We start from the raw sequence: 15273 nt of genomic DNA, 5'->3' as shown, positions 1-15273 counted from the left end.
CAAGTTAACTATTTGTAGTAATAGATAACTGACCAATTAAGGTATTACAAAGATCTCTGCTAGGAGTGAATCTTGTTAGAGATCCCAACCTTGATTAAAAGCTAATACCCTATTAAGAGTACTACCCTGTTAAGAGTAACCTTGCTAGAGGATTTTAGAATCCAAACTAATGGATCACCTTGTTAGAGGATTTTTACAATGAAGCTCATTACAGCTTACCTGGTTAGGGGATTTAGTTTCGTTGTAATGATCAGAAAACATCAAGAAATATTTGATATGTTTTGAGTAGCACAAACTTGCTTGATCAGATCATTCTAAATACATTCAACACTGCTCTACATCTAAACACTTATCCCTCTTCAGCAAAAGTATTCGCATGGATCACCTCTACTATATATGTTCTCTCTTTCTCATCTCTCTCATCTCTTTTTCAAATGCTTCACTAAGATGTCTCTAAATAGGCATTCAGACCTTATGTCGTCCATAGGAACACAATTTCCTAGGTGCAGTGTATCTAGACATTTAAACATAACTCATTATAAAAATGACCACCAAACAAACAGTGTTGGTAATGCATCACAAAATCAGATACCGGTTAGAGAAGTCAATAGCAGTTGAAATTAAACTAGTGAATCGTTGTCCAGGAATCTTCCACTTGATCTTCACCTTCAACTTTATCTTCACTTTGATGTCGACTTAGTGTTACCACAGGTTATCTCTTAGGCACATACTGGTTGACACAAAGTACCGGTTAGAGATAAACCTTGAACATACTGGTTGGTAGTAAAAATCAATTGAAGTTATATCGGTAGTCAATGTAATCATATATGTGTGTGAGAGTGTTTCATCAATCACAATAAGTGATGAATGCATTACAATTATCATCAAGCCAACAAACATTTCCTTTGACACGGAAAGGAAATGATGATAGTCCAAATCTCTAAAGGGAAAAAGATTAAGGGTAAACAAAAGCCCTAGAATTGAAATAGAGAAGATCATGGAAGATACACTTATTGCTAAAAAGAAAAGAATTGCAGAGACCACCCCACCTATTGTGCAACCAAAGAAAACTCAAACCTTTACTATGTGATCTAAGAAAACCATTATTGCCACTATTGTCTTAAAAGAATCCCCAGTTACAAAATATGATATTGGCAGCAACTCAAAAATATGATAAGAAAAAAGGAAAAGCAACTAAGGATGAAGGGAAATAGAAGAAATCTCATAGACTAAAAGGGAAACCAAGCATTGCTAAAGGGAAAGAGAAACTAAGTACAATTATAAATTTAGACTCTGTAACAAGTAGTAAAAGGGAATTTTTGTTTAGGTGGATACAATCTCATACAAAAGAAAAGGAAGTATCTTCTAAGTCTAACCCAAAACAAGTAGAAAATCTCCAAAATTCTCCCATAGTAGAGGATGATGTAGCTTCAGTAGAGATGTCGTAACTCTTAGAAAGGTATGTTGTTGATAAAATAGGAGAGCAAGGTAGAGATAACCAAGTAGAGCAAATTGCAAAGCAAATAGACGAAAAGGGGGATATTGAAATACATGATGAGGAATTCGTCTAACCTTAAATAAGTAAGCTAGTACCTAAATAATACATCTATTTAGACATGTTCAAAAAAATGACTACGAAAGAAACTGGAGAGGTTATAAAAAATATCCTGAAAAAAGAGACTACCTCCATGGTAAAGCCATTGATAAAAATAATAGTGCAGGATGAGGTTCCACAAGTTTCCTCTTCAATCTCTTGGCCTTCAATAGAACTTAATTTGTGGAAGTAGGTAAAACAATTGCAGTTGTGAGAAGAAGATTTAAGAAGGAAAACTCCCAAATACAAGAAAAGTTGTAGAAGTCTGAGGAAGAAGTTGCAAAACTAAGAAATAAGATGGATACCATGGCTTCCATGGTCCCACAAATAGTTAGTTAATCACTAGCCACCAGTTAGAGTTTGCACATGTTGAACACAAGGAAAGACTAAAGGGGGGGGGGGGTAGGGGGGTGAATTAGTCCAACACATAAATTAATACAACAACACACATTCAACGCATGAACACCAAGATTTTCTATGTGGAAATCCAAAATCGGGAAAAACCATGGTGAGCATCTGCCCAAAAAAATATATCCACTATGTATATCAAAATACAAAAAGAGCTCACTATTCTAGATGTGAAACCAAGGCTAACTGCTCATGGGGCAAGATACAAAAGAGGACTTGCAAACCTGCAGCTAAATGCAACATGGCGAGATACAAAAATGATATGAAAAGAAGGATCTCTTGATCATGAAGTGGTCCTTGAACTCTGCATCAAACAACCAACATCAACACACAAAACTTAGACCTCAACTTCCATTACTCTATCTCAAATTTTTGTCACAATCTCAACATAGCTTGTATATCATTTGAACACAACTCTTCTTCACTACTCTTCACCCCACCTCACTAACTATCTTTGCATCATACATATTCACTCCATACCTCATCATCATACTCTTAACTCAATCACACTCATCCTTATATGCAAGATAGATCATCAAATCTTGAACCAAGTCAGCCTGAACCAAAATATACTTTCCAGACCAAAAACACACACCTTGATTCACTCCATGAGAAAGAGGGGATCAAAACACATCTTCCAAAGATCAATTCACTAATTTGTAATCACCAAAACATAACCAATAGAATATCTACATGCTACGCATTCATATAAGCAATTGACAGTCAAAACATACTCTCTAATGTAAATAAGTTAAATCCAGATCTCCACATGGTACGATAAGACCCATAACACATCAAAAAATCTCCCACAAATCATATCTGGACCTAAGGATAGGTCTAACATAGATTATCACTGATGGCAATGAACAATGCCACAACACTTGGATAACACGAATATTTTCAGAGCATAGAACTATCATATCCATGATATAAAAACTATATCCAACAAAGATAACCATAATAAACAACATCATAAACACTTTTTGGGCCCTAACACTTTCAGAACAAACAATAGAACAACTACAATATCAACATAGCAAGATAACTCTGCACCACAAACATTTTGGACCAATTTGGAACAGCAAGTTTGACATTAATGATAACCACAGCAACACATACTTCCAACAATATCCCCCTTTGTCATTGATGGCAACACTTGACAAAAACTCAACCTACCACCAAAACTTGATCAAACTACAAAATAATAATGCTCTATCAAAAATACTACAAATACTATTCAATATCACAATGAAACTTTTCTATCAAACATATCGCATCTCATTACATATCCATCTCTCCCAAACTGCACTATATCTCCTCAAGAGAAACAAATCTATCCCCCAAAATAAATAAAAATGAAACAAATCTCTATCTCAAATTGCTCAATTTCTCCCCATGAAACTACTCGATCTCTCCCCCTTTTGCATCAAGGACAAAGGCCTAAGCAACACTACACACACCACTACTCCACTTGAGAGAAACCATGACATCAATCCAAGAAAAGAAATAGGAATGAAGGCTACCCCTAGAAATATGCATCCCCATAATGCACCTAGCTAGAAGGAGGGGCAATGACCCCAAGTTTCTCCGGAAGAAATTCAAATGTATCCTTTTCCAATGCCTTAGTGAAAATATCTATGGCCTGTTCTTTTCTAGAAATATACTCCAATCAAATTTCCTTCTCAGATACTTTCTCCCTTAAGTGGTGATATCTGATTGAAATATGCTTTGTTCTTGAATGCATAACTAGATGCTTTGAAATGTTTATTGCACTTGTATTGTTACACATAATGCATAACTGGATTCTTTAAAATATTTATTGCACTTGTATTGTCACACATAATGTATAACTAGACTATTTAAAATATTTATTACACTTGTATTGTCACACATAATAGGAATTTCTTCATCACATGTTACCTTGATATCCTTAAGAGCCTGTCACATCCACATATTTGAGTGTAACAAGATGTTCCTGCAATATACTCTGCTTCAGCAATAGATAACGAAACTGAATCTTGTTTCTTACTGAACCAGTAGATCAATATGTCCCTTAAAAATAATGCACCACCACTAGTACTCTTCCAGTCATCAACACTTCCAACCCAATCTGCATCGGTATAAGCCTTCAATATAAAATCTCCACCTTTTTTGTACCAAAGTCCAAAATCCACAGTACCTTTCAAATATCTTAAAATTCTTTTCATAGCTTGTTCATGTGTCACCTTTGGATTTTCCTAAAATCTAGCTACCAAACACACAACCTACATGATACCTAGTTTGGATGTATTCAAAGGCAATAATCCATCAATTATTGACATGTACTTCTTTTGTTAAACTTCTAGAGACTCGTCATCTTTTCTCAACTTGCATCCAACTGTTAAAGAAGTTGTAACCAGTTTGCAATCATCAAAAAAAAAATTCTTCAACATTTCCTTCACATACTTTCTCTAAGAGATAAAAATTCTATTTTTTTATTGAATAGCTTGCAACCCAAGAAATAAAGACAACTCACCAATCATTGACATCTCAAATTCTTTCTGTGTCTCTTTAGCAAACTCTTTACATAAGGTATCATTTCTTTCAAATATAATATCATCAACATAAACTATAACAATCAACAACTTATCTCCATCAATCTTGAAATACAAATTAATTTCTGTTGTACCTTTCCTAAAATTTTATTGAAACAAATACATGTCCAATCTTGCATACTAGGCCCTAGGTTCCTGTTTGAGCTCATACAATGCTTTCTTTAGTCTGCACACCATATATGAATTATCTATCAGTCTGGAACCATTTGATTGCTCAATGTAAACTTTTTCTTTTAGGTCTCCATTCAAAAATGCTAATTTGATATTCATCTGAAAAACTTTAAACTTCTTGTAAGCAGAAAATGCAAGAAACATAAGAATAGCTTACATCCTTTCTATTGGAGCAAAAGTCTCTTCAAAGTCTATACCTTCCATTTAGAATATCATTTACATACCAGCCTTGCTTTAATCCTTGTCACTTTCCCTTGCTCATTTAGCTTATTTCTAAATACCCACTTAGTTCCTATTACATTCTTATCCACTGGTCTAGGTACCAGCTCCCAAGTCTTGTTATTCTAAATCTAATTTAGTTCTTTTTCCATAGCCTTTACCCAACTTTCATCCGTACTTGCTTCCTCATAAGTTTTCGACTTAGTCATAGATAGTAAATAGTAGCTGGCTTGTTCTTGAGCTTCTATAATCTTCTGAACCTTGCCTAAACACCTTTTGTCTTGTCTCCAATTATTTGATTTTCTGAATGATGCTTCTAAACATATTTAGCAAGAACTTTCATTTAGTCTTCCTCTTCTTCTTCTTCATTTGATTCTTTCTCTTTGCTCTCTTCCAGATCACCCATCTTCTCTATTATTGCTAGAACAATTTCAACCTTCTATGTTAGGAAACATTTATTCTCTTTTCTCTCCTTGATTTAATATACATTTCTACTTGTTCTAACTCCTTTTACAACTCTTTTACCAATCTTCTCTTTTCTGATCACACATCTGATGCGACTAAACAAAACTTCATAGCCTTTTCTACACATTTGACAAACACTTAACAAGTTATGTCTTAATCCTTCAACATCATAAACATCATTAGTTTTATTCTTACCATCAATAGAGACACTTCCAATACCTTGAATAGTTGCACCATCTGCTCCAGCAAACTTCATTGATCCTCCATCATACTTCTTGAGATTAATAAACTTGTCTTTATCATCGTTGATATGATTTGAACATATGGAATCTATAATCTATGCATTCAGTTTTATATTAGCATTCATTATAGTTTTATCTTCAATTGCCATAAACAAGGAGTCTTCATTCGAGTCATCGTCAACTTCATCTTTAGATGTATGTTCCTCAATACAACATAAGCCCTTCTTCTTTATGTTGTTAAATTTGTGTCTTCTAAACTTATTTGTATTCTCATCATCATCTGATCTTTTATAGTATTCTTTGTAAATTCAATTAGAAGCATAATGTCCAATTCTACCACAAGAAAAGCAACCTACCTTTGTATTTTATAATGCCTTGTTGTAATCTTCTCACAAAATTTTCTTTAGCTTCATCTAGATCTCCACTACATTTTGGATCATCATGTCCTAAAACATTAAATGTTGCTTCTTTCTTTTCTCTTTTTTCTTCCCCCATTTCTAAAATCTCAAAGGTTGTTAAAGTACCAATAAGCTAATCAATGGTATAATTACTCAAATCATTGGTCTTTTCTACAGCACATCTTTGTGGGTATTAAGATTTAGGAAAAGTTAGCAAGACCTTATGAACAACATCACATTCCTCCAAATGTCCACCAACAGCTTTAATTCCATCAGCAAGATCAATCACTCTATAAATATAGTTCTCAACACTTTCATCTTCAATCCTTTTACCCTCCCAAACACTAAATTACTTATACAACTGAAGATTATATCTCTAACCTTCACATTAGTCTCCTTCATCTTTATCTCATCTGAAGTCTAAGCACCACCCTACGGAGTTGTATATTTGATCTAAATGATTTCCCAAATTCCATTTTGCACTGTCTCCAAATGCGACTCCATTCTCTCCTTTCAGTATAGAAAATATGTACCATCAAAGATAAAAAAATTCTAATGCACATCTTGTTCCATACCAGAGCTACCTCAAGCAAAATCTTACTCAAGAGGAACCTTACTCTAATACCAGTTGTTGAACCCAAGGCAAGACTAAGATGGGGGGTGAATCAGTCCAAAACAAAAATTGATACAACACATAAACAATTAAACAACAACACATTCAACACATAAACACCAAGATTTTCTACATGGAAAACCCAAACAAGGAAAAACCATGGTGAACACCTTCCTGGCACAAAAATATATCCACTATGTATATTAGATTACAAAAAAAGCTCACTGCTCTGGACTTGTAAACCAAGGCTAACAACTCATTGAACAAGATACAAAATAGGAATTGCAAACCTAAAGCTAACTACAATAGTGCAAGATACAAAAATGATATGAAAAGAAGGATCTCTTGATCATGAAGTTTCCCTTGAACTCTACATCAAGCGAACAACATCAACATACATCAAGTGAACAACATCAGTACACAAAACTCAAACCTCAATGGCCAATACTCTTCTCAAATCTCTATCATAGTCTCAACACAGTTTGCATATCATTCGAATACAACTCTTCTTCACTGCTCTTCATCAAACCTAATTGACTATCTTTGTATCATACATCTACACTCCACACCTCATCATCATACTCTTAAATCAATCACACTCATCATTATATACAAGATAGATCATCAAAGATTGAACCAATTCGTCTTGAACCAAAATATACTTCCCAGACCAAAAACACACATGTTGATCCACTCTAGGAGAAAGAGAAGACCAAAACACATCATTCAAAGGTCAATTCACAAATCCTCAATCACCATAATATAACCAACAACATATCCACACACTACGCATATAAGCAATTAACGGTCAAAACATACTCTCCAATGCAAATAACTTAAATTTGGATCTCTACACACTACAATGAGACTTATAACACATCAAAAAATCTCCCACAAATCATATCCAAACCTAAGGATAGGTCTGACATAGAATATCATGACCAGCAATGAACAATACCACAATACCCAAAGAACTCAAAGATGTTTTCGTACCACAAAAATATCATATCCATAATACCAAAACTATATCTAACAAAGATAACCATAATAAACTACATCAGCAACACTTTTTGAACCTAAACACTTTTGGAACAACCAATAGAGCAACTACAATGTCAACATGGCAAGATAACTCTACACCACAAACATTTCTGACCAATATGGAACAATAATTTTGACATCAATGAGAACCACAGCAACACATAATGTTAGGATAACTGGTGAAAAACTGAGAGGGGGGTTGAATCAGTTATTAATATATTATGAAACTTTAAGCACACAAAACCTTTTACCGAAATGCATAAACCAAATACCGAAATAGCAGATATATCAATTAAGCACAAACATAAACCATAAAACAAATACCATGCATCCACAACACATAACACCAAGATTTGTACGTGGAAAACTCGATAAAGGGAAAAACCACGGTGGGAAGCCTACCCATAGTCAGATGATACTTTTGTAATAAGTATGTGATTACAATAAGTGGCTTGCACATGTAGGAAGGCCAAAAATATATAGCACACTACTCATCACAAAGGAGCCTCACTGACTACAAAATATCTTCAAACTACAATCCAGAAATAAGAATGAACTGCAAGAATAGAATCTCCTATACCTGAGTACAGTTCCATTTAAGTTCAATGTCAGAGGTCTTAAACCTCTTACACAAACCCAATTCAATCACCTATGATTGACCAAAACCTCTACATACAATTACAACTTTATTCGCACGCAGATAATCCCATAACCCATGAACACAATCTACAAAGAGATCTTACAACATATTTATACCAACCTGGGACCTAAATAATTAGGTTGGCCACCTAAACGATAATACAATAAATCTATTACATAAACCCGCAAACCAATGATAATCCAAGTCTGCCTAAGACCGAAACAACATTAACCAAACAATAAATCCAACTGGTAACGCATCCGGAGCATCCATCAACACATTACATAAACCAGTCCATAACCTAGGAGAATAACACAGAATAGCACAGACCTAAAAGAGATCGCCATAAGCCAAATGCAACACCACCGATCAACTAGAACATGAACATGATAACCATCAACATCCTTAGAACCTTCTAAAATCCGCATCAACACCACTTATCGAATTCATCAAAAGATCTTCAACAAAGCTCTGCCAGTAAAACCCTTACCGATAAGCAAAAGGCTTACTAGAACATATGATAGCTTATGGATCATCAAATCCTAAACCAATTGAGTGTGACAAGCATCTGAGTAACATGAATGACAGAACCAAATCAATTCCACCAATTGGAACATACTGGAGACAAGTCTCCTGATCATCATCAAAGTCCAACCACTCTACTAGAACCCAGTAGATAACCAAATAAGCTAGTGTTGACATCAATGATAAACATCAATGCAACACATAATCAATTCCTCCAAATTGCCAACAATCTCCCCCTTTGGCATTGATGGCAACACTAGATGTGAAATACATCCAAGTGCCAAGAAATGCCAAACAAGTCTCCCCCAATGGAAGACATCCAATAAATGATATATCAATGAACTTCTGAACTATTTAACCATCCATAGACCAAAATCCCCCTGTGATTGATATCTTTGTTAAGCTCTGTTTTTCACATGTATATCTCTCCCCCTTTGACATCAATGCCAAAAATCTGACATAAACATCAAAGAAAAACCATAGAACCTCTAAACCACATAGCTGACTACTCCCCCTGAGTAGTAGCACCATCTCATCAATCCAGAATGAATGACAATTCTGATAATGCATACCAGACTAATGCTAATTAGCATCACTCAAGTCTCAACCAAAGGGGCAGAGAATCCCAATCTGTCTCTAAATTACTCAAATGATTCCTTGGGCAAAGGTTTAGTGAAGATATCCGCAATTTTCTCTTTAGTGTTCACATAAAACAATTTGACTTCATTTGCTTCCACCTTTTCCTTCAAAAAGTTGTACTTGATTGATATGTGCTTTATCTTAGAATGAAATACCGGATTCTTTGATGTGTCAATAGAAGCATATTTATCACAGTGAATAACTACCAGTTCATTATAATCTACCCTTATGTCTTTCAACATTTGCTTCATCCATAGAACTTGTGTATAGCTAGTAGCAACAGCAAAATACTTAGCTTCGGCAGTAGATAAAGAAGTACATGAATGTTTCTTGTTGATCCATGAAACAAGTTTCTTTCCAAGAAAGAAAGCTCCACCGGATGTTCTTTTCTAGTCATCTATATCTCCAGCCCATTCTACATCTGTATATGCACAGTGTAAAGTCATCATTTTTAGGATACCACAAACCATATTCAATTGTTCCTTGTAAATATTTGAAAATCCTTTTCACAACACTCTCATGATTCTCTCTAGGATCACTCTGATATCTTGATATAATACAAACTGCATTCATTATATCTGGTCTAGTCTAAGTCAAATATAACAGACCACCAATCATAGATTTATACCTTGTAGGATTTATCAGAGCTAATACATCTTTCTTTGTCAATTTCTCACTTGTAACCATAGGAGTACCAACCAGTTTAGAATTTTCCATACCAAATTTCTTCAACAACTCTCTAGCACACTTAGTTTGACAGATGAAAATATCTTTATTAGTCTAAGTAATCTGCAAACCTATCAAAAATATCATTTCTCCAATCATAGACATCTCAAATTCATTCTTCATATTATCAAAGAATTCCATACATAGCTTTTCCTCACCTCCAATTATAATATCATCAACAAAGACCTCAACAATCAAAATGTCATCATTAGTGATCTTATAATACAAGTTACTATCAACGTTACCTTTAGTGAAACCAAGCTTCAAAAGATATTTATCCAATCTCGCATACCAAGCTCTAGGGGCTTGCTTCAATCCATATAAAGCTTTCCTCAATCTACAAACCGTGTTCTTATCATAAAAAAGTGAAAATCTAACATGCTTCTTAATGTAGACTTCCTCTTCAAGATCTCCATTTAGAAATGCACACTTAACATCCATCTGATAAACCGTGTATTTCTTATGGGCAACGTAAGTAAGAAATAATCTCACAGCTTCAATCCTAGCTACCGAAACAAAAGTTTCATCATAATCAATTCCTTCCTTTTGAGAATATCCTTTACAAACCAATCTAGCCTTGTTCCTCACAACTTGTCCATCTTCATTCAATTTATTCCTAAAAACCCATTTAGTTCCAATAACATTCTTCTTTTTAGGTCAGGGAACTAAAGTCCATGTGTTGTTCTTTTCTATCTGATCAAATTCCTCTTCCATAGCTTTCATCCAACATTCATCCTTGCATGCTTCATCTACTGATGCTAGTTCAATTTGAGAAATTAAGCATACCTCTTCACTTGCCAACCTTCTCCTTTTCATCACTCCTTTTCTTTTATCTCCAACAATGATCTGATCTTCTAAATGATTCAACCTTATATACCTAGGAGTCTTCTAGTTTTTTGTTTCTCTGCTTTGATCTTCAGTTACTATTGAATTTTCTGATACTGTCGGGGTAATTGATTCAAGATTTTGTTCCATTACAAGTGTTACTGGTTCAATTATGATCATTTCCACTTTGGGTTCTCTCTCTTAAGTTCTAATTTGACCTTTGTACTCCTCATCCACCTTGACATTAGCGTTCTCCATAATTCTCTGCAATCTTTTGTTATAACATCTATATGTTTTGCTTTCATTTGAATAACCAAGAAATATTCCTTCATCGCATCTAGGATCAAACTTTCCAATGGAATCATCTCTTTTGATATAGAATTTACTACCAAAGATTATGAAGCACTTAAATGTAGGTGTATGACCAAACCATAACTCATAAGGTGTCTTACATGTGTCCCCTTTGATATGAACTTCGTTGAATGTGTATACTGCCATGCTGCATCGTTTGTCCAACAGATATGAGCCAAATTAGCTTCCATCATCATAGATCTAGCTGCATCCAGGATTTTTTTGTTCTTTCTTTCCACAACACCATTTTGTTGAGGTGTCCGAGGTGCAAACAACTGTCTCCTTATGCCATGTTTCTCACAATAAATGTTAAATTTTCTAGATGTGAATTCACCACCCCGATCGGATCTTAAGCATTTGATCTTCAACCCTATCTCTATCAAAACCATAGCTTTAAAGTTCTTGAACTTTTCAAAGGCTTCATAACTATCCCTTAGAAAAGTAACCCACATCATTCTAGAATAGTCATCAATGATTAGCATAAAATATCTATCACCTTCAAAACTTCTTATTCTAGAAGGACCACACAAATCAATATGAATAAGATCAAGAATATCATTAGATTTGTCATGTATACAAAAGAAGTTCTGACTTCCTTACCCATTTGACATTCCTTACATATCAGATTGTGAGGCTTTGCAATCTTAGGTATATCTCTAATGCCTTAGTTGAATTAATCTTTACAATACAATCAAAACCGGATTATGAGGCTTCGCAATCTTAGGTATATCTCTAAATGCCTTAGTTGAACTAATCTTTACAATGCAATCAAAATTCACATGACACAACCTCTTATGCCATATCCAACTCTCATCAATATGTACAATCAAACATGTCTTCTCACCAGAGTTCAAATGAAAGATGTTACCTCTAGTTTGAGTACCGATTGCAATCTCCAATCCATATTTAATGATGATTTTACATTTTCTTGCAAAGATAGAAACTTCCTTTTGATAGTTCCGATACTAATTGTTAAGTACAGATGCCAAGCTAAAAAGATGAGAGGGGGGGGTGAATCATACAAACTTAATCTTCAATATATTCAACAGATTCAACCTTGGTAGCTTTAATAGATATATGTAACCAAAACTGTAAAACATGCAAACTCATAAACAGATAACATCATAGCACATTCAACACCAAATTTAACATGGAAACCCAAATAGGGAAAAACCACTGTGGGATTTCGAACCCACTAAGAAATATACTCTTCTAGAGTATGCTCAGTTAAAAGCAAATCCTGTTAAAGATTACAAACACATTGCTAGATGTGACCCGGTTAAGGGATTTCCCTCAGATCTATTAGGATCTTCACTTTGTTAGAACTGACCTTGTCAAAGGGTTTCAAACACTCAATCAGAATGTCACCTTGCTAGAGGATTTAAAAATAACACTGTTAAGTCTACTCAGTTAAGAGGTTTTATGTCACTTACAAATAAACAACAGTAATGAGTATGTATGCAACTTTGCATCTAAAATGCTAAAGCAGATTCTTATTTGCTCAATACAATCTAGTCATAGGACTTATCTTGTCCCTCTACTGGGCTCCTTACTCTGTTATTCAAACAGGTCTTCAAGCTTTTGTGCTTGGTAATCACTATGTAGCATCCCTATGCTTACACTTGCCTGCATACATTGTTTATCAATAGTTTCTTATTTATAAACAATTTGCTAACTGCTTAATCTCCTTGATCACATTTCCCATGATCAATCTTAGCCATCAAATCTCTAGACTTGACCAGGTTCAATGTATCCTTCAACCTAAAAATGTTTTACCTCGCCTTGGAACTTGCATACATTTCTTGGAACTTGTGCTAGGGTATTGCAGTTCAATCTAAGTTGTAGATCTTCCTATCGATCTTCCATTGCTATAGATCCTTAACAAACTTCATACACGTTGTATCAATCATTTAATCATATCCAGCTCATCAGCTTCCTTCATTAAATAACGCATGTATTCATCCAATGCATTTTGTTATTACTCGGTTGCAACTCGGTAAATACTAAACTTTACTCGATAGACATTCCTCCTTCATTAACCGATAGCGATAACCTTAGGGTTTACCGACTAGGTTCCTTAAGGTTTAGCGACTAGGTTCTTTTCTCGGTAACATAGTATAGTATTATCCTTATAAACAATATCATATGTAGGATATCAAAACAATCTGAACATCATGATCTCATCATTGTCTAACTCGATAATAGTTGCCCATTGAATAACTTATTCCTCCCCTTATTCATCACATTCTTTCTGTGTCTTTTACCGACATCTTAATTCTCTTCAAAACATACTTCTTAAGATATGGCAACATCATACTAAATCAGAAAATCAATTTCTTGACATCAATGATGAAATAATATTGTTAAGATAGTAAACATCCTTAATCAGTTATATCCATAATCATCAACAACTTTCTCAATATCCTTATTGAAATTCCAACAATCTCCCTTTGTCTGTTATAATGCCAACAATCTCCCCCTTTGGCATTGATGGCAAAACCAATTGATTTGACCTAATTGATTCGGATTGCTGTGAGATTCTGAAATGCTCTCCCCCTGTCATCGGTCTTCTCCCCCATACATTAGTCTTATCCCCCTTTGACAACAATGCCAAAAGAAAACTAATACATAATTTCTTCCTATGTGAAGTAATTCCTTTGTTGTTCGGTATCAACTCACTCTCGGTCAAAGCATTGTCTACAATTCTTGTTCCCTATTTTGTTTCCTGCACACCTTTAGAAAACCTCCTAAAGTGTGTAAATCAGCATCAACTCCTAAAAGGTATTCTTTAGAGACATCAAATTGATGCTTTCACCGAACTCGGTCAATGAGTAAAAGATAGGGGTAGGACCCCTAACTTGCTTCTAAGATACTCAAAAGTGTCCCTTGGCAGTGGCTTGGTGAAGATATCTGCTATTTGTTCCTTTGTGCTAACATACTCCAACACCACTTTCTTTTCTTGAACTTCTTCTCTAAGATAATGATATTTGATAGAGATGTGCTTTGTCTTAGAGTGCATTACAGGATTCTTTGAAATGTTAATGGCACTAGTATTATCACAAAATATAGTTACTGGCTCGGTAACTTTCTCATTTATGCCTTCCAACAATTGCTTTATCCATGCTATATTGGTACAATTCAATGTTGCAGCAACATATTCAACTTTTGCTGTTGACTGTGAAACACATCCTTGTTTCTTGCTAAGCCAACTTACTAGTCTTTCTCCTAAAAAGAAAGTTCCTCCACTTGTGCTTTTCTTGTCATCAATGTTGTCTGCCCAATCAGCATCAGTATAAACTTTTAAATCAAAAATATTTCCTTTTTGATATACTAAGCCATAATCATCAATGCCTTTAAAGTATCTGAAAATTCTCTTGATTGTTGTCATATGTGTTTCCTTGGGATCTGCAGAAAATCTTGCAACTATACCTACTGCATGTGCTATATCTGGCCTGTTGTGAACAACATATTGCAACTTTCCAATCATAGATCGGTAAAGTGTCTCATCAACAAATGCAGATTCATCATTCTCTGATAGTTTACAGTTGGTAGTCATAGGAGTACTTACTGGTTTTGAATCCTCCATTCCAAATTTCTTCAAAATTTCCTTTATGTACTTGGATTGAGTAATGAAGATCTCATCTTTCATTTGTAGTATCTGTAGACCTATAAAATACTTATTTCAGCGATTAATGACATCTCAAATTCTTTGCACATTTCATTTCCAAATTTCTTGTATAAAGAGTCATTTCCACAAAAGATAATGTCATCAACAAATATGGCTGAGATTAGTATTCCTTTGTCTTCATCATTCTTTATGTA

This window comes from Cryptomeria japonica, chromosome 8 (genome assembly GCF_030272615.1).
Source record: "Cryptomeria japonica chromosome 8, Sugi_1.0, whole genome shotgun sequence".
NCBI lineage: Eukaryota > Viridiplantae > Streptophyta > Pinopsida > Cupressales > Cupressaceae > Cryptomeria > Cryptomeria japonica.
The sequence above is the reverse complement of the archived record's forward strand: the minus strand, read 5'-3'. Positions refer to the sequence as shown.